The sequence below is a fragment of the Ostrinia furnacalis genome, unplaced genomic scaffold, assembly GCF_004193835.3.
Source record: "Ostrinia furnacalis isolate ACB-3 unplaced genomic scaffold, ASM419383v2 OfSCF5357, whole genome shotgun sequence".
NCBI classification, from domain to species: Eukaryota; Metazoa; Arthropoda; class Insecta; order Lepidoptera; family Crambidae; genus Ostrinia; species Ostrinia furnacalis.
In genome coordinates, this window is record NW_021135596.1 from 352,239 (window position 1) to 375,239 (window position 23,001).

Sequence of the window (23,001 nt, forward strand, 5' to 3'; positions counted from 1 at the left end):
CATTGAGGGTACTGAGAGTAAATAATAATAAAAGCTGATATTAAAGATGATGATATATGAAATAACTTTAGCTTGTATTAGGCAGTCATTTGTTCTGCAAAACTTTTCCAAGTCATGCTTAGTGCTTACTCATTAATGAGACTCTTTATTTTAAATATATTTTTTATTCATAACAAGGCAGGTATTTGACCGCAATCGCACCTGGTGTTAAGTGAGATGCAGTCTAGGATGGTACATTATCTTTAAAAAAAATCTTCTACATAGTTACGTACGAAACAAAAGAAAAACGCATTTATTATGCAATATTTCAGATCAGACGAAATTCATAATATTTAAGTATTTTTGTTTTAAAATTGAAAAATGTATCTAGCAAACAACTAATGTAAGAAATGTACAACAGTTGCCTTCACTATNTCACTATTTTGTTATACCTTAGGGGTTGCTAAGTATTACCTTGTACAGATTCGATTTTTTTATCAATATGTAATATTTTAATCAAACCAAGTGTCCCGTCAAATTCCACCGAACTCTTTCCCACACCAAATCACTATAATTACCGTCAAATGCTAATTCAGCTGTGTACAGGTGCACCAACCTTTACATCGCTTCAGGAAGCGGAAGCGAGCTCCGCCAATGGCGATGGCGGCCCGTCACGCGCGGTGACCGGAGCTTACAATAGCTTTCATTTGTATATCGAGCTTAATTGTAATTGTCTTTATTGTACACTTCCTAAAGAGGTTCTTCGGTATATAACTTTTGACACATAGTCATGAATATGGTATACGTCCATTGGTAAGCGACACGCCTTATTGATATCCTAAAATGAATGTTTATAACTGCCTGGGTCTAATAGATTCTTGATGTTTTTGCCAAAATGATTCACGCTGAAGGACTACATTCTTCCACGTGACCCAATATTAAAGGGTATTAACACTATCCTTTGCGATAGCACAAATACGAGTATACTTAGTTCCTGGGAATAAAACATATCAGCACTCAATTTATAAAGAAATATCAGCACTGTAATGCCCGTTTTCACCATCAATCCTTTTCAATGTTTAAGTGACCCCTTTGAAAACAAAATTCCTGTTATGTGTTACCATAGGGATCACTTAAAAAATATCAGGGATTAATGGTGAAAACGGGCATTAAATACCTTTAGGCAATGGTAGAATTCGATTCTTGTGTAATGTAGAGTCGTGGACCTTTGGGAAAAACCCGTCATTTCGATAGTAACGATATTAATCATTATTTAATAGCCCATTCGATACTGTCTTATGTTAAGACAATTCCACATTCTTCATAGAAACAATACTCTGCTCTCGCTATTATAATTTTACGCATAGTTTTCATTGAAACTCTTGAAGAATTCAACCCTGTAACATTACTAAATAAACTATTCAAGAAATTCTAAACATGGCGCCACAAAGAAGGCGCACAATGTGTGACGCAAGTCGGGTCGCGGCGTGAAAGGCGCGGGAGCATACGGGCGCGCGCCCGCGGCGTTGACGCTGCGGTTACGAAGCGATTTTACAGAGATGTCATTATTAGCACTCTTGAATAAAGAAACATTGGAGAAGTATTCAGTTATGTGATCGCTACTAAATTTTCACGCAAAAAGACAAATCGCTTTGCTTCATCATGATATATGTCACAATGTTAGTTGGTCTGGTAACAGATTGTTAAAAATTTGGCAGCAAAAATCAGTTCAGCTATGACCTTTCATTAAATGAAGTTCTTTAATGTATGCACACAGATNTTGGTGCTCCGCTCCTATTGGTCTTAGCGTGATGATAAATAGCCTAAAGCCTTCAGGAACTAACGGGCTATCAAACACAAAAAGAATTTTTCAAATCGGTCCAGTAGTTCCTGAGATTAGCGCGTTCAACCAAACAAACAAACAAACAAACAAACAAACAAACAAACAAACAAACAAACTCTTCAGCTTTATAATATTAGTATAGATACTAAACCGCGTCGCGCCCGCTCGTGATTTCCTCCCGTGTGTTTCAATGTCAAGCGCTTACACGGCAACTTGGGTGCTAACACCTCACGCACCGACACTCGCGAATGGCACGCGTTAAGTTTTCGCATTAACGCGAAAACTAATTAGCAGCGTCTTTTGAACGCTAGTGTGCGTTACACGACAACGACAAAACACTATATTATGATCCAGATAGAACTTTTTTCCCCCATTTCAAATAATTTATGTTATACACAAAAACACCATTTATTATACTTTTTAAGTACATAATATTACTTTAACCTATGTATTTTAAACACTTCCAAACCTAAACCAGTAAGGAACTGAAGTCGACTTAGATTTGAGACGCATGAATAAGTAGTTTAAGTTGTTCAATCGTGTTAGAATTCTTGGCAAGCTTGTATTGCAAGTAAAAAAATAAATTGTAATACCTTTTCAGGTAAATAGATTTGGTAAAACACCACCAAAACAAATCACTCAAGTTTAATAAACCGAACTAAGCTCAGAACCACGACGCAAAGAACTACAAATTAAAATAAAACCACATTCAAACTTAGAAGCGCGACACAAATTCTGAATAACCGACATTCTAAACCGAAAAGAGAACGGCAGAAAAGCGTTGCCAACATAAAAGGCTCCGCGTTTCGTTCCTGTAATGATCGCTAAGACTCGCTTCATCGCGTTCTTAATTCCGAACGTTCCGTAATGAGATCCACCTTCACCGTGTCTGCGTACAATGGGACGCGATGCGTGTGCTTTCCTTTTTTTTCTAAACCGTTTTCAAGGGTCGTGCATTCACTATCCAGCCAGCATTTAAAAAGATGGAGTTTAAGTAATGATTCTACCTCTACGTGCATTCGGACGGAGCTGTATGAGGTTTTTAATTTCGTTAGTGGGTTATTGTATGTCTTTGCCCGCGCTAGTCGAAAGTCTTCATTTTGCAGCGTTTATGAATAAAAATTTCCCGCTCGAAATACCGTCAAACATGAATAGCCTAGATTAATTTATACTTAAGCTAGGCCTTTGTTGGCGTATTAATATTGTGTGCGGATAAAATGAGAGCGCTAACTAAGATTGCAATGCAGATTCAAAAACGTTTTAAAACAAAAGTAAAACTCCTTTTGTTTATAATATCTTTAGTGATTTTTTTTTTTCGATAGTGCTTGTTCTAAATAATGTTATTGTTTATCTACAATGAAGTCTTTTTACATAAACAGGGTAAAACATCCAGTACCTATCTGATAGTTAATTTACAACCTAAACTGAATAATGAAAATAAAATTGTATTTTTTGAAGGTTCTTAGAAAAGGATGTTTTACTTTATAGGTAAAAGCGTAAATTTTCAGATTATCTTTTTCTCTATGGTTTAAAAAAGTATTAGGCCATATTGGGCCAATACCTATAACCAATTATTCGTTTTCGAATCAATTGGATAGTTTAATAAAACCACTGTTTTGCATTTAGAGACATAATGAAATCCGAATAGAGGCCCACCCAGCTCTCCGTCATCAGTCATTACCACAAAATAAAACCGTCGTAAAGCAAAAAAAGACAGTTTAAAAGGCACAAACGGAGCGGCCGCATCAGCCTCTCCATTAGCGAGACGGGAGCGGTTAAAAACTTAAGATGGCGAACACAATTGCTAGAGTAGTGTTGCTATGGAGACTAGACCTAACATAGGTACTCTTACCCTTTGAGCAGTTCTGAATACGGCCCTTGAATTGTAAGTTCATGTTAAGAGTTAGAAAATACGGGATGAGATATTCTTAAGTTAAGAAATATATCACTATTAAGCTTTTGGTTTGGTTGCCTTGTTTTAATAATAGTAGTTGTAATATCTGGTGAATATTTTTTAAAGGCGTTTGAAAAGTACAATATTCAAATGACATAAACAAATATGTTATGAAATTTTACAATGTATTGTAATAGTTACTCGTATTATACTAATGAATGTGGAATGTTTCCACAAGTGCGAGAATGGTGACTGTTGATAATGCATGAGAATTTTGCGATAGTGAATTATCAGCCGTTCTCAATCTTTTAATTTGGGCGAATTTAGTTTTTTTTTTATAGTAGTAACAATAGTCAATACACTGTACAGTGGCTCGACTCGGTCTATGTGATTTTAGAATAAGATGTATTAATTAAAGTGAAATTGTGAAATGTGTTCGTTCAGATTTTATCAGCTTTGATAAGCTGTGTTGGTTTGATAGATCAACGGCCACATAATTTGGCACTTTTAAAGACTATTTTCTGTTCTTTTGTTCAGTCGTTCGTTCGTTCGTTTCAGCCAAATGACGTCCACTGCTGGACAAAGGCCTCCCCCAAGGTTTTCCACAATGAACGATCCTGCGCTGCCCGCATCCAGGCTCTTCCCGCGACCTTCACCAGATCGTCGGTCCACGTAGTAGGAGACCTGCCCACGCTACGTCTTCCAGACCGTGCCAGCTACGTGTTCAGTCGATATGACAAATAATAACAAGGTGAATCTAAAGTTTGGCAGCCTATGACCGCACCCACACATCCGCACGAGTGTCTCACACTCGACTTGAGTCCGCGCGCTATCTGCAGGATATCGCAGCGTCCGCGGACATCCGCCGATATGGATGTGGGCCTTTGCATCGAGACAAGAAACGTTTAAAATATGGTATTTGTGTCACTTACCTACTATTATTATGAAAAGTCCAACTATTAGTTGGACCACACTGAAGTGTCCCAGATATGGCACTGACATGAGAGCGCTGCTACTATCAATACTGGGTTACTATGTAGTTCCAATTTTTAACGTTTCAGAATTGTTGAACGTTTTTTGATAAAAAGACCGATGATATGACATTTTCAGATAAGCAGTAGACTCAAAGGATGATTGTAAAGGATAAACTTTTTGAAACGCTAATAGGGTAACCTACTGAAGCCTGTGTGTGAACCCAAAATCAAATTAATTTTAAAGTGATTGTAAAAAAAAACAAAATTTTAATTGACTGTAAAATTATTACACGAATTAAGTTGGCAAATAAATATTATGTATGTGAAGTCACATAACTGGTACTACTACCTACTAATAAAAGATGTGGAAAGTTGGGTTTTTACAATAAATTTTCAGTTCCAAGAATGATAGATTTCATTGCTCTAAATCAGTGTTTTTCAACCTGTGGGTCGCGACTCCCTAGAGGGTCGCGAGTGGTCTTTAAAACTACTTCAGTAAAAAAAAGTAAAGTTTTATCAGAATTCTAACTATGCAATTGCGTAAATGTTATATGGATCGAATTGAGAACCCCCTTTTTTAAGTCGGTTAAAAATGCATGAAAAAAAAAGCGATCGGTCGGGGATTTTTTCATACTAAGGGAGTCGTGTCATGAAAAAGGTTGAAAAACACTGCTCTAAATAATACTAGAAGTATAGGGCATAAGTATATGATATGTTACTTACTTACCTAAAGTCTAGATGTTGAAGACGTCCAATCGGTAGCTCCCTTCGATGGCGGTTAGGGAAGTCTGCGAAATAGAATTATTCGTCAAATATTTAATAACATATCAGTCTAAAGGACACCGACATCTTTCAATGACAATGTATTTGGCGGGACAAAGCTTTATTTTGATATCAACCTAATTAGGCTCTTCGTACACCTAGGCTGGATTGCATCATCTTACTTTGACTTTAACAAATGTCAAAAAATGACAAACTTCATACAAAAAACACCGGTTATCGGCTACTTAAACTTAGTTACGGTCAAAGTTAGGTGGTGAAACTCAGCCTTATTTATTATGTGACTCTCCCAGCCCAAACAAAGACATGTCAGTCCTCTTTTATTTACCTACAAAGTAGTGCATCCGAATCATAATTAATAAATCTATTTGTCAATTAATTCGAACATTGGTTATCTTATAAGCCCGCCAGCCGCGTTGCGTATATTCATTGCGTTAAAACTATTTATTACGTTGGATTCTCTTCGATTACGCACACAGTATTTTACCCAAAAATAGCAAAGCATTACACCCTCATTCTTGCTTCACACATCGTCCCGCGGGACACATGAAAGTCCCGAAGTTCCCGATCGATAGTCTCAAACTTAGGCCCCGCCCACGTCTTACGCCCCACCCTCCGCGGCTCCTTGGTGACGCCCACTTTCTTATAGCTTTCTTAACCCTTTATACTCTGTAAGTAGATACATTTTGCCCGCGGTATAGCCCGCGTGGGTTTCAGTTTGGAAGTTGTTATCGCGCGTCCCCGTTTAAAAACTTCATTTATTGTTATTAAATCTTTTTTCATGTCAATGCCAACATGAGAAATGATTGATTGAGAACTGTCAACTCCTATTTCACATTTACCTAACTTGTAGGTACTTATTTCGCTTATTTCGTAACCTGATTCCATAATACCTATACAAGGTCTAAATATTTGTATCAAAATGCATAAAAAATGGTTAGTGGTTTAGGCATGAAAAGATAACAGACAGAGAGTTTTAACGCTCTTTCGGTTCGGATAAAAAATATAGTGGCAATTTTTTTCTTTCCATACTTTGAATGTTATCATGCTTGTTTTTCTTTGAGTTCATACATTATAAGAATTGATATTCTACCATAAAACATTTATGATCGGTAGATAATATTACATTACTTTATACTTTATCATACTATTTTATGATACAGAAATCCAACTCAATATCTCATTTAAAGAATCGTTTTATTGTGTCATAAAGATTCATAGCAAACTAACTGCCAAGCATATTATAACAATCTTTAATGCTATGTAGAGTATTATAATCGCTGTAGCGATTGGTAGGCATAATAAAACATTTCCCACGCCAGCCAAGCAATAACTTCCAAGTTTACCTAACGTATGTCTTTCTAAGTCGGCTCTAAGCCTAGCCAATCGCACGCCTACGTCTTGCCCCGCCCCCTTTCTTAGGAGTTTAGTGCCCCCCACTCGTGTCTTCCCATACGCCTACATCTTAGAAATCTCCTACGTCTTAGCAACCTCCTCTAAGGACAGTCCTACCTCTCAGTTAATATCTTTTTAGAGAATACCTTTTAATGAATAACACAGTATTTTTGTAAAGAGAGAACTATATTAAATTATTACATTTTAAACAAAAATAACGCTAAAGTATAAAAATAATTTATAAAATAAGCGGTAACCAATGTTTACGATATTGCATATTAGTAAATAAATTAGTTACTAACTAGGAAGCTTGAAAATACTTTAAAAGGGAATAAAAATTCACCAACAAAGAAAATAAAATTAAAACTTACACTGCCCTCTACAATAACCTTAACAAACTAACGGGTTAACATTTATGTATGATTAGTATGATTTCAACAACGCCCTCTATACTTTGTTGGATGCATTACAATGTCTACTAGCGCCATCTATAAAGTGTCAAGGGAATAATATAACGCTTGCGCTTGCGACGCTTTGTAACGCCATCTGTTGAAAATGGGAACTAAAGCGTGATCCCCGGTGAGCTTTTGAGCTTGCTTGTTGCTGACAGTTTTATAATAGTGTTACTACTGAATTATAGATGGCGTTAACTTAAAATATGCAATGTAAAGCTTAACTTCTTACTAAGAATATTTTACAGCATTACCAAATAATAATACGCCTGTAATTATAAAAAAAAACTAATTTTGTCACGTTTCTAGCTTTAGATTGTGATAGTATGTCTTTACGGATGTATAGGCTTTAAACTAATATTAGGCTTACGACACTTTAATATGAGTTAGTAGTTATTACTTAATTTCTTTATCTAAATATTTTTTAATTTGCTACTAATTTATGTGAATTTCGTGATTGAAATTGCTATGAAATAGTAAATGCTACCTACCTACTTCCCCTGTCTTTAAAATGGTTAAGTCGTTCATAACCATTATTACTATTTAGAAAAAATGGTGGCTCAAAAATATTGAAAAAGTTAATTTAATTTTACTTGTTACCTAAAATTTTTGCAAATACTAACTACATTTTAATTTATAAATGAATGGCAATACGCATTGGATTAAAATTCGACCGAACAATTACATACAGTATTTGTTATTCAATATTCGAGTATTATTTCCTGGGCGCCTGTCAAAGGCTTAACGGCAATGCAGCGTAAAAGTTCATTGCTATAATGTTTTACCAGGCGCCACAGTAGTCGCTAATCCTACACAAAAATAATCCCATGTATTCATATAGGTACTGTAGCTTTTTATTTGATGAAACGGTGCAAAAATATTAACTAGAAAACTGCCCGCAGCTTTAGTCCTGTGTGGACTAGGCTTGTAACAATCAAATATACGTTACTTTGGCGTATAAAATGTCCTGTCGGTGAAAGAATGTGCACAGTAGGGTGGTTGTTTGAAAAATCACCTCTTACAAGAAAAAGCTAATTCACTTTTTAATAATGATGTAAAATACATAATACACATATGAAGTAGATGGATTTATTTGTGTGTGAAAAATGTTTGTACCCTCATAACAGTTATTATCATCTAAGAATAATATTGATCCATAGAAAATATGTCAACATCTCAAAATTTTTTGCGTTTTAAGCGATAGGAATTATTTAGCATATAATTAGTGTTTTAAATATCTAAGTTATTTTTTATTTATTTATTTGGGAAATCAACGGCGATACATTATGGTAATATTATACATTAGTATTGAATAAAACTTACAGCTAATTACAGATTTCCACAGTTATATACGATTTTAATAAGTAGGTCCTATTTTTGGGCGTTGTTTGAAATTATTAACAGCGGGGCTTTAATAGCTTCTGTGTATGCCAAGATCATGTACCTATTTTGTATCTCTTAGTTTTATAACATTTTGTCCTTACTCAACAATCAATGTAGATCTACACTTTATTATAGAGCAAAATTGATTTAACTTTAAAATAACAATGACGATATTTTTACCAGCAAGTTGAGAAAGATATAACATAGTAAAGTCAATCAATTATTTTGAATTTCCAATCTCTCTAATAAACTCAGATCTTTACAGCTAGTCTCTACTCTACAAACATCGTATGCCGTTATTTGCAACTAAAAACAAACCAGAAAAGCTCACCCACAATGTTTTTGTAATTTTCTGTCAATACATAAAACCACACATTTGCATTCTATTTCGTTTCAGATCTAAATAATCCCTCAGTACCTATATTTTTCTGTAATATCGTCTACACTTAGAATTTGTTCTTCTCAAAATAATAAGTGACATACATGATTTTTCTTTCGTAATGATATATTTTGAATAATATCTATAGGGAACATCAGTTGTCCCCTAAAGATCTCTTTTGTTATGGACATTCTCAATAAAACTATAATGGCCCCACCTGCCCCATTCAGAACGGGTAATCTGTGTTCAGAACCGTCTCCTTTATTCAAAACTGGTTCTAAAAACACATTTTTAGTATTATTTTTACTTCTTCAATAACAGGCATGTCTTAAAAACCTCGCTAAAATCTTATTGGTACTCTGGTAGAAATGTCTCTGCTTGTATTTAGAAGTGTTTGCACTATTTTAATGTTATTTCTATCAAGCTAGGATAACAGAGCATGAGCTTTTTTATGTAAAATAAAACGGAAATTATTATTCATTGCAGATGGACAAAATAATGATAACTTTCAAGCTTACACTTCTTTTTGACTATATAGTTACACTACTAGAGTTACACACTACTTTTTCAAAACGATTAAAATGTAAGCGTGGATCATGAATTCACAACAGTACTGTTGGTTGTACTAAATAAATTTTAAAAAAATCCAGTCTAGTAATCTAGAGTTCAAATGCAAACATGGTCTACCAGTGATACAAATTGCACATAATTTTTAACACGGCTTCATTCAAAATTAAAATCTTTTTAATATTAACAGTCTATCTATGAAACCAGAATATCAATGTTTATAGAGAGACTCTACCTTTTAAAAATGTCTCATGCTCGGCTACTCACCTGTATAAATATTAAAAATCCAAATGGAAAATAAAAAGAAAACAAAAACAACCAAAAAAGATTTATTAAAAAAATCACACAGTAAAAATCAAAAATATAAATCAAAGGTAAAATAAAGTAGCAAACAAAATAATAGTAATTTACTTCCTATAACACAAGTATAATATCTAAATAAACAAAATATTGTTAGCTCTACATTACGTTATCACAAATTACTTTTTCATCTATTGGCTGAATTTCCCGGCGCGGCGGCTACTTCACAAAGGAAAAATAAAATTGTTTAAAAACACAACAAAGCTAGCTTAGCAGACAAAAGTAGTCAATTAAATACTGACAATATTGCAACAAAAAAGTTAATACACATTCCGAAAAAAAAAACATAATGGCAAAAAATACAACAATTCCTAATTTACTTAAAACACTAGACAGCTACTCTATAAAAACAAGAGAATCACAACCTTGGTCCGAGGAATAATTTTCTTTGTCGCACAAAAAAGTTCAAGTCCGTTGTAAACCACAGAAGTCCATCAGTAAATTTCGAATAGCAGAGTATATTTGTGGCAGTCAATTGATTCTTAGTTACGACTAGCCTTAACATTAATTTAACGCTTACAATTAATTTATTATTAGTTATCAATCGCTCACTCGAGATCTCGATCGTTAAAAAAAATAAATTTTAAATAAAAATATTCTCAATAACGGCCAAACGTTTAATCTCTTACAAATGTAACCGACATAAATATTAAAAATTTTGCAAAAAACTTTTCCACTGCCAACAGTTTAGGTCAAAAAAGTGAGGGTCGGGATTTAGCCTAAAAATATTTTTTCGATTAGTCGCGGTTAGAGTTTAATTTAGGATTTTTTTTGAATTTTGTATTTTAATTTTAATATTTATGATCACAAGAGCACGAGGAACGTGTATTAGGTCGCGCGGCCCGGCCGGCCGCCGCGACTCCAGACGGACGACTGACTGAGACGCGGCGCGCTGCCCCGCCCTCCCCGCGCCCCCGGCCCCGACTTCGTTACGAGCCACTTGTGATCGCCGCGCGATTTTTCCGCCTAAGACAAATTAGGCGGGCTCGCGCCGCCCCCCTTCTTAGTCTTACGTTGGGCGGTTTCTGTCTTACAGCCGAGACGTTTTTTCATACCTTTCTAGTCAAATATACTCATAACGCTAGCAAATACGCTATACAAACGTTTTTTTACGCATTGAAATAATAAACACACTCATTTGCATTACTTCGTACGCGCGTAAAAGTTCGCAACACGGAGAGCATCGTATACGTATAAATTATCGGCATACCAATGTTATGGCGGCGGGCTGTTTTATTTTTAAATGGCATTTAATCGTCACTCTCGCTTTCGACTGTGCCGAGGCCGGGTTAATTGTAAATAAAATTCAATCATTCGCAAAAAATCCCCGTAATCGGCAGCCGACAATATCAATGAGTGATTCGCGTTCAGTGATTGTGCTTTTCTGTAGTACACGAGTGACGTCACCCGCTATTGTGCTTCGCGCTGGAGTTTCGGATTGATTACGGGCGCTACTTCAAATGATTGCATTAGTTCAGAATAGAAAAAAAATGATTTGTTCCAAAAATGTCTTTGTAACTTTGCTTTTTGCAAGAAAATTAAGTTAAATAAAACTTTGAGCGATTTTCATAAAGAAAATTTTATAAATTAGGTCTTAAATTCGACAAGATCAAGTCTTGTACTAAAATAAAATAAGTCGAATAGGATCGAATCATAGGAACGTGTCGTATTTCATGACTTTTTTTATTTTAAAACTTTTTACATTTTTCTAAATCAAAAATATGTCATCAAACGAACTTCGCTTGAAACTGGCCACAATGGTCATCTAACAAAAAAAAAACAATGACACTGAAAACCGACACCCCTTTTTTCCGTGCAAGATGGCTGCCCGCGGTCCAGCGACAGTGGCGCTCAAATTATGATTCTTTCATCCCGCGGTCCAGCTGTCGCGGGGTCAGCAACCCCAACGGTTTTAACGAGTCTTCGATTTTTAAGTGGACAGTCGAGAGCGATGCTACTATCTCAATATCCTTGTTCTTGGATATTTTCAGACGATAATTTTTGAAAATGGAAGCTATTTTTGAAAATGGGATATGATTATTAAAGTAGCCTTTGCGATTAATGAGTCTTCGATTTTTAAGTGGACAGTCGAGAGCGATGCTACAGTTTCGACATTCTTGTTCTTAGATATTTTGAGACTAAAATTTTAAAAATGGAACCTGATTAATATATGTAGCCTTTGCGATTAACGTGCCTTCGATTTTTTTTAATTAAGTGGACAGTCGAGTGCGATGCTACTTAACTGTATCGATGTAGAGTTTGTTTAGATATTTTAAGACGGATAGTTTGAAAATAAAGCTATATATTTTGAAAAATGACAAACGAAAAATCGAGTACCACAAAATACATAATGTCAATACTGAGTTTGGATGTGTCTAAGGACGAAACTTACTTTTAGGTATTTAGGCACTAGAATTTTGGCGACTTCGGGACAGAGAAAAAAAATATATAAATAGGCCTTGAAAAAGCTGTAAGTAACGAACACTTTGGCTTCTTTTTTTACCAATGCCGTTCTGTGTTCCATCGAAATAGATACCTTTTACACAATCACAGTTAAAAAAAATATTCTTTAGAAAATACTTGGGATACTTTACATTTTATGCAATTTTTACGAATTTTACGAATTCAACGCTTTTGGACACTGTTACTCTCTTCTCTTGCACTAGTTGACACATAGTAAGTATTAACTTTATAATTAAGGAATAAAATCTACTTTCCTTCTTTCTACATTTTAATGTGACGGTGTACTTTAACACTGATTAATTTTCTCAACTCTACAACTCAAGCAAACATCAACTGCGGAACCAATCGACTACAACATCAACATAAAAATGCTCTCTTGGTCACAAAAATTAGACTGAAACTCTATTTTGGTAATTTTTAACTACTAATGGAATGTTTACTAATTTATATTTAAATGTTTGGAAAGGTTTAAAATAAATATTAGGTTTTCGCATCGAAATACATTTTTACGTAGCTCTAAATAATTTATTTCCGACAATTTTACCGTTATATTTAAGTGGAAACATTACAAATTATGCAATAGATAACTGTTTAGAGTTTAGAGACCTGTCTATTTTTTTATGCGTGGATGAAATACCAATGATAAAATCACTAAATTATTTCTGGTATTGGATTTACATGAAATAAATCTATTTAAAAAAAATATCGTTTCGAATATTTAATGCGATAAAATAAACAAACAACATGAAAACCGAGTTGAGAAACACAAAGTGTTTCCGTGAAAATTTTACCGCTTGCTATGTTATGGTTATAAAATAACAATAGATTATTTTAACAGACCCCAAAGAATTTATAAAAAAAAAACCTCTGAATGAGATGAGAGTTTATTATTTCAAAAAGTCACAATATAGAACTTTAACGAACCTAGAGGTTTTTATTTTTTTAACACGGACAAATTATTTTATTCAATTTATTTAAATTCGGAAATTTTCACGTTGTACTTCATAAACAAAAAATACTGTGGTAACTTTTATCGTGCGCGAATTGAGAATATTTTTATTTTTGCTTGCAAAATAAAATTTAAGCAAAAAAAATAAAAACAAAATGATAACATTCTACTCTGAGTGCCACAAATTTACCTTCCACATCAGATGAAATGTATTCTTCGAACGTCTCGCACGGCGTGACGCAAACTTACAACTAAACACAGTTTCGGCAAATTTATATTTTTTTCTCCAGCTACACCACAAAAGTTCAATAAAAGTCTAAAATCCCGTCCGAACTTAGCAGCTAATTTTTACAAACATCCGTAACAATACAACGAGTCCTCAAAAAATCAGTTTGTTTCACTAAAATTACACTGAAGTAAAGTCTGTCACTGAAAGTTAATAGTCCACTAATGAGTATGAAAAAAAAAAATAGAACGCGACGAAGGAACTTAATACCACTTATAGACTATGCGGCAAAAGAGCCGAATATTTACATTGGAGAAAAAAAAATGAGGTCATTCGGAGGTTACGGGCAACGCAGCCGGTCGGCGCGGGCCGCGACGGGATGTGGCGCTCGGCGCCCCGCCGCCACGTGCGCGCGGCCGCGAGCGGGACCACGCATCCCCGATCTCCCCTACACGACAAGGACAACACTATTCTTTTTTCAATTTACTATATTTGCCGATTTTTATTATTTTTTCGCATTTCGATATTTTATTTTTTAGTTGATGCGCTCCGAACTCACCTGTTGTGCTTGACCCGCTTCGATCTGTCGACCGATCATGTGATCGAAGCTTTTCAATACTTTTTTGGCACGCGCTCGATTTCGGACGCGTTTGTATGACTTCAGCCGTGGGATTATGAACTAATTAGCTGATATAAATACCTATTTATTTTTATCTATTTTTTTTAATTATTAAATGGATTCTAAGTAAGAAAGTATCGTAACACTTGAACATTAGCTTATCCTAAAAAGCTCTTCAAACGAAGTAGAGCATAGAGTCGTATTATGCTGATTACAGAATATAATGTAGGGTTTTTTTTATTTTTAAATAAATATAAAAAATATACATTTAAATCTGTTAAAATTACTACTAAAAACAAGTAGCGTGACGTTAACAAAAAATAAAGATCAAAATTTTCTAATATGAGTCGACAGTGCTGCTAGGATAATGCGGCGTTGAGTAGCGGAACTAACTTCATTGGAATTGCGACGGTAGCGCGGCGCTGAATGACGGCGCTAATAGGAACTATCGCCGATGGTTCATTTCTAACGCGTCGTTTAATTTTTCGTTTTATTAATCGTGAAAGTGCAGCGTTCACCTCGCCGGCCATTCAACGGGCACTCGCGTTATCTTTTTCGTTTTCATCGGTTTTTACAGACGTTTTGATCGTGTCGCCTCGTCGTGTTGTTGCTGGAACCGAGAAAGAAGGTTTAGTGTCGAATAAAACTGGCATTCGCACGAAATGTTCGGTATTTCTTGCAGCTGCACATTTTATTATTTTCACAACTTTATTTTTTATGTTTTACGCAAGTGGCAGATATTTATTAATTTAATTTAATCTTGTCTTCTAATGACCAGTTGTACTACTAATTACAACAGATGGCGCTAGCAGTTTCAAATGCTCATCAAACGTTGTCGAAGTTTATTACATTCAAACATTAGACATTTGAAACTAACAATCAAAATGTCCCGTGTTATTTTTAAGTATTTTTTTAAATCTAAGTTAATATAAAACATTTGACGTTGTTAAAAAGTTTCACCAATCAGTCATCATAGTTATTTGCGAGCAAATGTAAATATTTATGAGGTGATGTCGCCAGGACGTATTTATTTGGCCAAAATCTACAATAAACTCATTGGTGATAAATTACTGCCGAATAAAATAGTTGTATTACATGAATAATGCATTGTTAATATTAACCCGTAACAATATTGACAGTTTAAAAATTTAATCAGAGTTAGTAATATCAAATGGAAATGTATACTAATTAAGTAATTAAAAGGCTTTACTAAAAAAAATAAAAGAGTAAAAGTTCCTACTGGTATTTAAATGATGATTGCTTCATACCTACTATTATTTCAGGGACTGTCAGTCTGTCTTAACATTTTTTAACTCCATCAAAAACACAGTTAAGTACCTAATTACTGTTTTTTGTAAGTAGCTTTGAAATTAATAAATAAGTTAATTAAGTTTGCCAACTACTGAAATCATAAAATCAAATCAAAATCATACAAGAGTATGACAAAGGGTACATGTCTCAACTCCTTTGAATCTTTTTATGGGAGAGTCGCATTTTGACAGCTTTGTAAAAGTAACTCCCCATCTATACTTATAATAAATCTGTAGAAAGGTCAATTCTGTACATTAAATATATTTTCAAAATAACTATCAGGGGGTGATTAGTGATCAATACTGGTGCCAAAAATGCAATCAGTAAAATTTTTGTCTGTCTGTCTGTCTGTCTGTCTGTCTGTCTGTCCGTCCATCTGTATGTTCCTTATAGAAACAAAAACTACTCGACGGATTTTAACGAAACTTAGTACAATTATTCTTCATACTCCTGGGCAGGTTATAGTATACTTAGGAATTCCCACGGAAACGGGTATTCGCGGGAAAATCCGGGTATGAAAAATCTAAATCGCTTAAGTTAGACGCTTGAAATTTAGCATGCAGGTACCTTAGTTAACTTAAAGCTTAGTTACAACAGGATATTGCAAAATTCCCACGGGAACGGGAGTTAGCGGGAAAAAACATTTGTATGAAAAAATCTAAACCACGTAAGATAGATGAAGGGGGTAAAACGGGATCCACGCGTACGAAGTCGCGGGCGGCCGCTAGTTTTAGAAATATTTAAATACTCTTGTATTTTCTACGCCCTTTTTGTTGTGCTTGTAAATGTACACAACATAGACTTACATTTTTATTTGATTGCTAAGCAAAATTGCCTTGAGATCTCACCCGCAAGTTTCTTCAGTTACTCCGTGACCATGGCGCTTGCAACAGTGCTAAAATATCGGAAATTCAAAATTAAGGTGCATGGTAGCAATTCCGTCAGTAATAATAATTAAGCCTTGAGATCATTGAGAACTTTCGCACGCCAAAAAAGTATACTTAATATTATTAGCAGTCAATGAAAATAACTTTCGCATTAATAATAGGTATAAATTAAACATATTATGAGCTTCAGCCGCTTTCTCTTATACTCGGGATAACAATAATAACCACTGTGTAAAAGTGCCTATTATTTTGCGTGCTCCTTCGTCTCATCAAAAGCCGCCATATTCGTTCTTGGAGCTGCATAATAAAGCAGGGCTCGTAAACCTGTGCGATTACTTTAAATAAACCGCGATAACGTAATTTTTCTCCGCGGAACTAGATGTATTCCTGAAAAGGACACTGGGTGTGACTGTGAACGTTTGAAATTAAAGAACTGGAATCAACATACTTTAGAAGTGACAAGAACAAAATTCAGAATTGATTATTTGGCTGTTTCATTCTTGATAGCCAACTCTTGCAGAAAATCTGCGTATAGGAACAATATTTAGCTGGTTACCTGCTACAGATAAAACTATTTATTTAAACTAGCTGATTTTTATCTTTACAAAATAATTTAAGGTCAAGCACATTAATAATATTTTATTCAAATTACGCTTTGATAAACAAAATTGTTTGAAACTGAAATATAAGAAGGAACCTACGCCGACTTGTGGAGATAAGCTGCTTTCACATGTGAGTCAGTATTACGTTCATGATTGGTAGTAGTTGACACACAATGTTGCCAACATTTATAACTGCTCTGTTATTCTTGTACTTTACAAGTACCATGGGACAGTGTCGGTGCTGGGTTTAAAATAATGGTCCTCCCGTCCAGGCGGCGTAGCGCGCGATAAGGGTCTCGTAGCGCTCGCCGTTACCACATTTCGTAGCACTTGTACCACTCGTAGCGCGTAGCTGATCGTAGCCGCTGACATCGCTGGATTTATGGAGTCTGTCACTTAAAATGCACTTTGATTTTGAGAAGTGAAAAGAGAAAGAATGGTAGGAAAATATAATTATGGTGCATTGATTTTACCTGTTGTAGTATTTTTAAATGTGTTTTAGGACGCCACCTGTATTTACTTATTGCAAATGATATCTAAAATGTAAAGCCACTTACAGATACATGTCTAATCTTCATGTCTTCAAGCTTTGCAGGTTAAATCAGATCTAGAAAAAATTAAAGAAATAGTACTACTTACCTTTAGTTCTCGTACTTCTCGTGTCGCATATCCTAATGGCGTAAAAAGTATCATGTTTCGTTCACAACTTCATTTCCCATTCGATGGTTGACTAGCTCAACGTTTTTAGCTTACACAAAAAGTGATTTCTGAAAACTACATGTCGTGTTACCTATAACAAAGCCAGTAATAGAGATTTAATTGCACAGGAATCATGTTTGCTAAAAATAGTTTCTCTATTTGATTTAAAAATATTTCCTCTTACCAAATATTGAGATTTTTTTTTAAATAACGAAAACAGCTCTTTTTTATCGCTGTAGCGCTCATTTTTTCCAAAACGACATAACATCAAATACGTCGTCATCACCGCGAATGCGTGACAAGATGTCACCTCCGCTCGTAAAGTTGGCACCCCTGTAATTTTAAGCGGGAATCACGTCGTAAAACTGTTGTCGATTTCTTCTTAACGCGCACCAGATTGAGTCGCGGAAGGTGAGTGTCACAATGTTATTTGATCGAGTGTTAACTTGACTACCCGTTTATGACACCTCGTTAAGTGGTTCTGTGAGTACATTTTTTAAGACACGCCAAGTCAGTCTTGCGGCAAAGTAATGTGAATAAAGGATAAAAGTGTTTTTTTTTAATTTGGAATGTCTCGTAAAATTTTTTTTACTACTGAATTTTCCTAGCGTATGGCTTTAAATATATTTTTTGCGGTTTTCTAATAAATCAATTTGTTAAATATTATAAAAACTTTTGAGGCGATCAAGCTATGCTTGCGACTCTACCACTATCTATAAATTGAACAAAACACATAATGAATATAGTTCTAACTAAACACAATCACTGTATGCGCTGTATCGTAAAAGGTTTGTGATACCAATGTGAAATTTAGAATGGGTCCTATAAAATTTCTCCAATTTGCATGCCTGGGCCCCATAATAAATCATATTATTGGCGCCATCAACTTTATTCGACATTACTTGCGTCCAGCCGCATCAGCCTATGCGATAAAGAAAAACAAATTTCTATGGCGCACACCGTAAACCGGTAAAATGCCCACCTCTCCGTGATCCCTTTATTCGCACCTTGTAATGGCGCGTAACGTAAGAAGCTAACTTCTTTTTTATTGACGAACCTATAACTTTGAATTTGGAACGTTTTATCGTTCGTTCCGGATAAGCACACTCGTTTGTAAACTTTGCGCATTCGAAATAAAGACCACATTCTATTGTTGTGCATTAAGAATTGAGTGTCAATGATAAATAAAAACTTTTTGTTTATTTCACACTCGTGGCGTATGTGCAATTTTTTTCAGAGGTAAAAGAAAGCCTAATACAGTGGCATACAGTTGACTTTCGAGTTTGCTTCCAGACTTACCTCGGTGTTTGTTTTTTTTTCAAATTCGAAGTCTCACTTTGCAACAAAATAGCCGTCGTTTTGATGTGTTGGGTTGACGAAACATTGTACTCTTATAATGTTGAGGATAAACCTAAAGTCCGTTTATGACTTTTCTATGAGACCTTTGTGAGCGCGTGAAAACAAATCCAAGTTTTTATTTGTTTATTTAAAAGCCGATAAAACGAAGTTATATTAAAGAATGCTTTAAAAGGTATGGGTTGGACGTATTTTGGTTTGGAAAAAGTATTAAGTACGGTCTGATAAAGAATTAAGACCTCGAACAAAGAAAAGTATAAGTACTTAAAGGGTAATAATGTGCGTAAGTATTACAAGTGCCTACTTTACTTTGTAACGAAATAAGTTTTTCGAGTAGGTAACTTTCACAAAGGATTGTGGTTCTTTCAGTTTGAGCCTTCCTTTCAATTCAGTTCGTAAATGAGAAATATAATGCAGTTTTAACGAAGGACTTAATAAGACTTTTCTGCTCCCTTTGCCGAGTTTTTAAGTTGGAGGAATCCGTTATTACCTCAGATCATAGCTATGATCTGAGGTTATTACGAACTTTTACTGAGGTTTTATACTATTTGAGAATTTAATAATAATTATTCATAACTATATTTTCCCTTATAAAGCTTGTAAATTAAAATAGAGGAGGTAAGATCTTGTTTTCTTTAATGCAAAATTGCAAAATCGTCATTACTCAAAAACGTTGTAATATCTAACAGATAGTTGAAAGTTAGTTAAACTGTCTGTGGGCTATTCTAGCTACAAATTTAATCTCAGAAGGATAAAGCAAACCGCCTTCATTCTAATACCAAGATTGCTCCAATCCCTTAAACCTTATAAATCAAGAGCACAGTCCGAGAACGCATACATTAGCACTGTCCGTGGGCATTCCAGTCTAATTTATAGTGAACTTTCAATTTGGCCAACACATCCCCGGGCCGTAAATCTGTGCGACAATTAAACGTCTTGCGGTGTAGCCGGCCGCTGCCCACTTGAATGCGTAATTCCAAATTCGAATCGCTTTATTTTGAAAATTCAAATCAAATTCTTTTTTTTAATTATAGTTGTGTTTGCTGGCCAGCTTGTTTGTGTTTGTCATAACAAAATGTTTTTTGGTTGAATTATTTTTTTTTTAAATCTGTGGTAAAAAATTACCTTTTTTGTATAACCTTGCCTACAGTGTACAAAAACTTATGCTTTGTGCTTTATTTACTTATGCAGCTGTTTGCTTATTAAATAACTGCTGAAAAGTGATGTAGAGACGCAATATTATTACGTAACGTTGAAATTAAGGATCTTAAGTTCTATTCTAAACTTCTAATACTGCTAATTATAACTTATCTTTTCATTTGATGTAAAGGAAAACTTTGATGTAGAGACTAGCGAGCTTTTAGACAACTCTTTATTTTAGAGGCGCCATTGTCAAATAAAATGTATGAAAACTCCGCTCTGTTATAGCCAATTCTGTGTCAATGGAAATCCACCCTTATTAGTTGTAGGTGTTAGAACATCTGAAATCCAATGCTCTACCTGGGTGCCTACTCTTTTATAATAGAATGATGATTGTAGTCTAATAATAAGTAGGTTTAGTATTTGGTTAGGTGTTTCTTACACACCTGACTAGAAAGTCATTTAGTAAGACACCTGCTTAATTAAATGTGGTCTTGTTAATTACGCCCACTTAAAAAACAGCCCCATTGATAAACGGGAGCGTTTAAAAAACTGTCAATGGGCGGCATACGCAAATGACCGGCGACCTTGCACCGCGTTCCGTAACGTTATTACCGGTGCAATGACCCCGCGCGAATCAATAACTCATTACTTTTTTTATTTCGCGTTAAAAATAACGTGCTTTTTTGCGTTTCGCGCGATCGACGCCCCAATTATTGGCGAATGGGTGAAGGTTGCGTTGTGATTGTGACGTCACGCGGGCCACGTGGACGCCCGCCGCGGGAAAAATGCGCTGATCGCAGAATTATTTTTCGATAAAGATAAAATAAATTATTGGCTCTTTAACACGAGTACGCTTTCATTGACGTCCGCGTTGTTTTTTATGTCGGATCGGCTTCAATGAGCGGCTGGGATCTGTTGCGTGTTTGGGTTATCTGATACAAGTTTTTTGTTGTGTAAATTCTAACACTACCTACTCTAATAAATGACAAAATGTACATAATTAATTGATGTCCATTCGAAAACGACACCTAATGCCACAGGAGTAAAGCCTAATGCTAGACGAAAAACATTTGAAAAACAGGGATGGAACGAAATATGAACGGATTTTCACTGGTAAAAATTAAAACTGATATATACTCCGTGGTTCAGCAGAATATGTACGAAGTCTGTATTATGTAGTAATCTAATCTAATCTCTAAAAGATAGAGTTAATATTCTGATTCTACGCACATTGAATCTGACACCAGATTTGTGATTTCAGTTGTAGTCAAAAATGTAAGAAAAGAAGAGAAGAATAAAATATTAATTATGTTATTATGACCTCATCTAACTCAAATTCAAAGTCTTTATTGCACATGTGTATCAATTTATATTTAAAGATATTACCTAGTAGAGCAGACAAGTACAGCTACGTATCCATCTCCTGTACCACATTTATAGCAAATAAATGATGATTCTGATTCTGATACGTGCTATAGTTGAACGATTCTGAAACGCCAAGTGGCAAAAATCGGAACTATAAACGAGTATTGATAGTAGCGCCCTCCTGTCAGTGTTATGGTTGAACTGAAGTGTCCCAAGTGACATTGACAGGAGGGCGCTACTATTGGACAACTTTATCTACATATGCGCCATAATGCCAAAGGCATAGGTGTCATAATTGTTTGTTAACGTGATTGAGGAACCATGCCTTACTATATCTTAGTTTTCCTAGATAAAATCACTAGTCTGTATTAGATGATGCGGCAACATCATCATCATCATCTCATCATTGATACCGCACCGTACTGCATCGCACCGTTAGGGCCTGTTCAGAGACATCCCGTTTTTTGCAGGATCCCGTTTAGTAGGTGTTTTAATATTAACGTTCACACGAACATCCCGTTTGCAGTGTACCGCAAAAAATCGATCCGTTCAAAGTCATTCGAATTTTCACAACAATCCAGTTTTGCGGGATTCAGTAATGCAGGATTCTCGTGGACACATATGAAAGTAGCCCATAAGCGAACGAGATAGGTAACCATGTTGCTGGTCTTGTCTTCAATAAAAATGAAAAATGATCCTTATGCACATACCTATTAATTCGATTTAATTTTGTTTCTTTAGGAGCTTTACTGAAACTTTTTTTTTTCTTTGTAATGAAACCTTGGTACTGTTTGCCAGTCTAATGATCGCTCGGAGATGTTTTAATTACAGTATTTAAAAAATAATTGTAAATATTATTTTAAGTAGGAATTACCTACCTGAAATGAGACTTACCGCTCTCCTGAAGTATCTCCTCTTCGTAAATATGTAAATCCTTGTTTTGAACATAAAACACTTATTTTATAGCACCTAATCAGACCATACGTTGCTGTAAACTTCACTTTATTGCACTAATTAACAACTTTTGTATTAAATATTTTTTACACTAAAACTTACTACATTTAGGAACTTTTTTCATGATTAAATTTAAATGAAAATAAAAACTGGCCACTAAGAATACTCTTTTGTTACTTTTCAGAGCCGTCCACTTGTCGAATTTGAATTTGAACTGTCTAGTTTGAATTTGGCGCGCGCTCGTAGGGGTGGCGCAGTCAGCCGCTGCGGCGGTCGGCAAGGAACTCACCGTCTTGAGGGCGAAAATACGTTACGGGCCCTTCGGACCCCTCGTGTTGGTTTACAATAGTGATAACAGTGTGTTGCTAACTAGTGGCCGTTTGAATTTTATTTATTATGGTGAAATTTTCGTAGTGCTTAT

General features: G+C 35.1%; 1 protein-coding gene across 4 annotated transcripts in view; it reads right to left on the reverse strand.

Annotated features, from left to right (window-relative positions):
- pros (homeobox protein prospero) overlaps positions 1-22,683 on the reverse strand; it is a 103,507-nt gene extending 80,824 nt beyond the window's left edge. The window contains exons 1-2 of one of the 4 annotated variants that reach the window (XM_028315889.1): positions 22,521-22,683; positions 5,418-5,478 (exon numbers count right to left, since the gene is read on the reverse strand). The gene's annotated coding sequence lies outside the window, so the exon portion shown is untranslated. The remainder of the gene's footprint in view (positions 1-5,417; positions 5,479-22,520) is intronic. The other 3 variants (XM_028315890.1, XM_028315891.1, XM_028315892.1) reach the window with 3 other exon arrangements.
- Between the last annotated feature and the right edge of the window lie 318 nt (positions 22,684-23,001).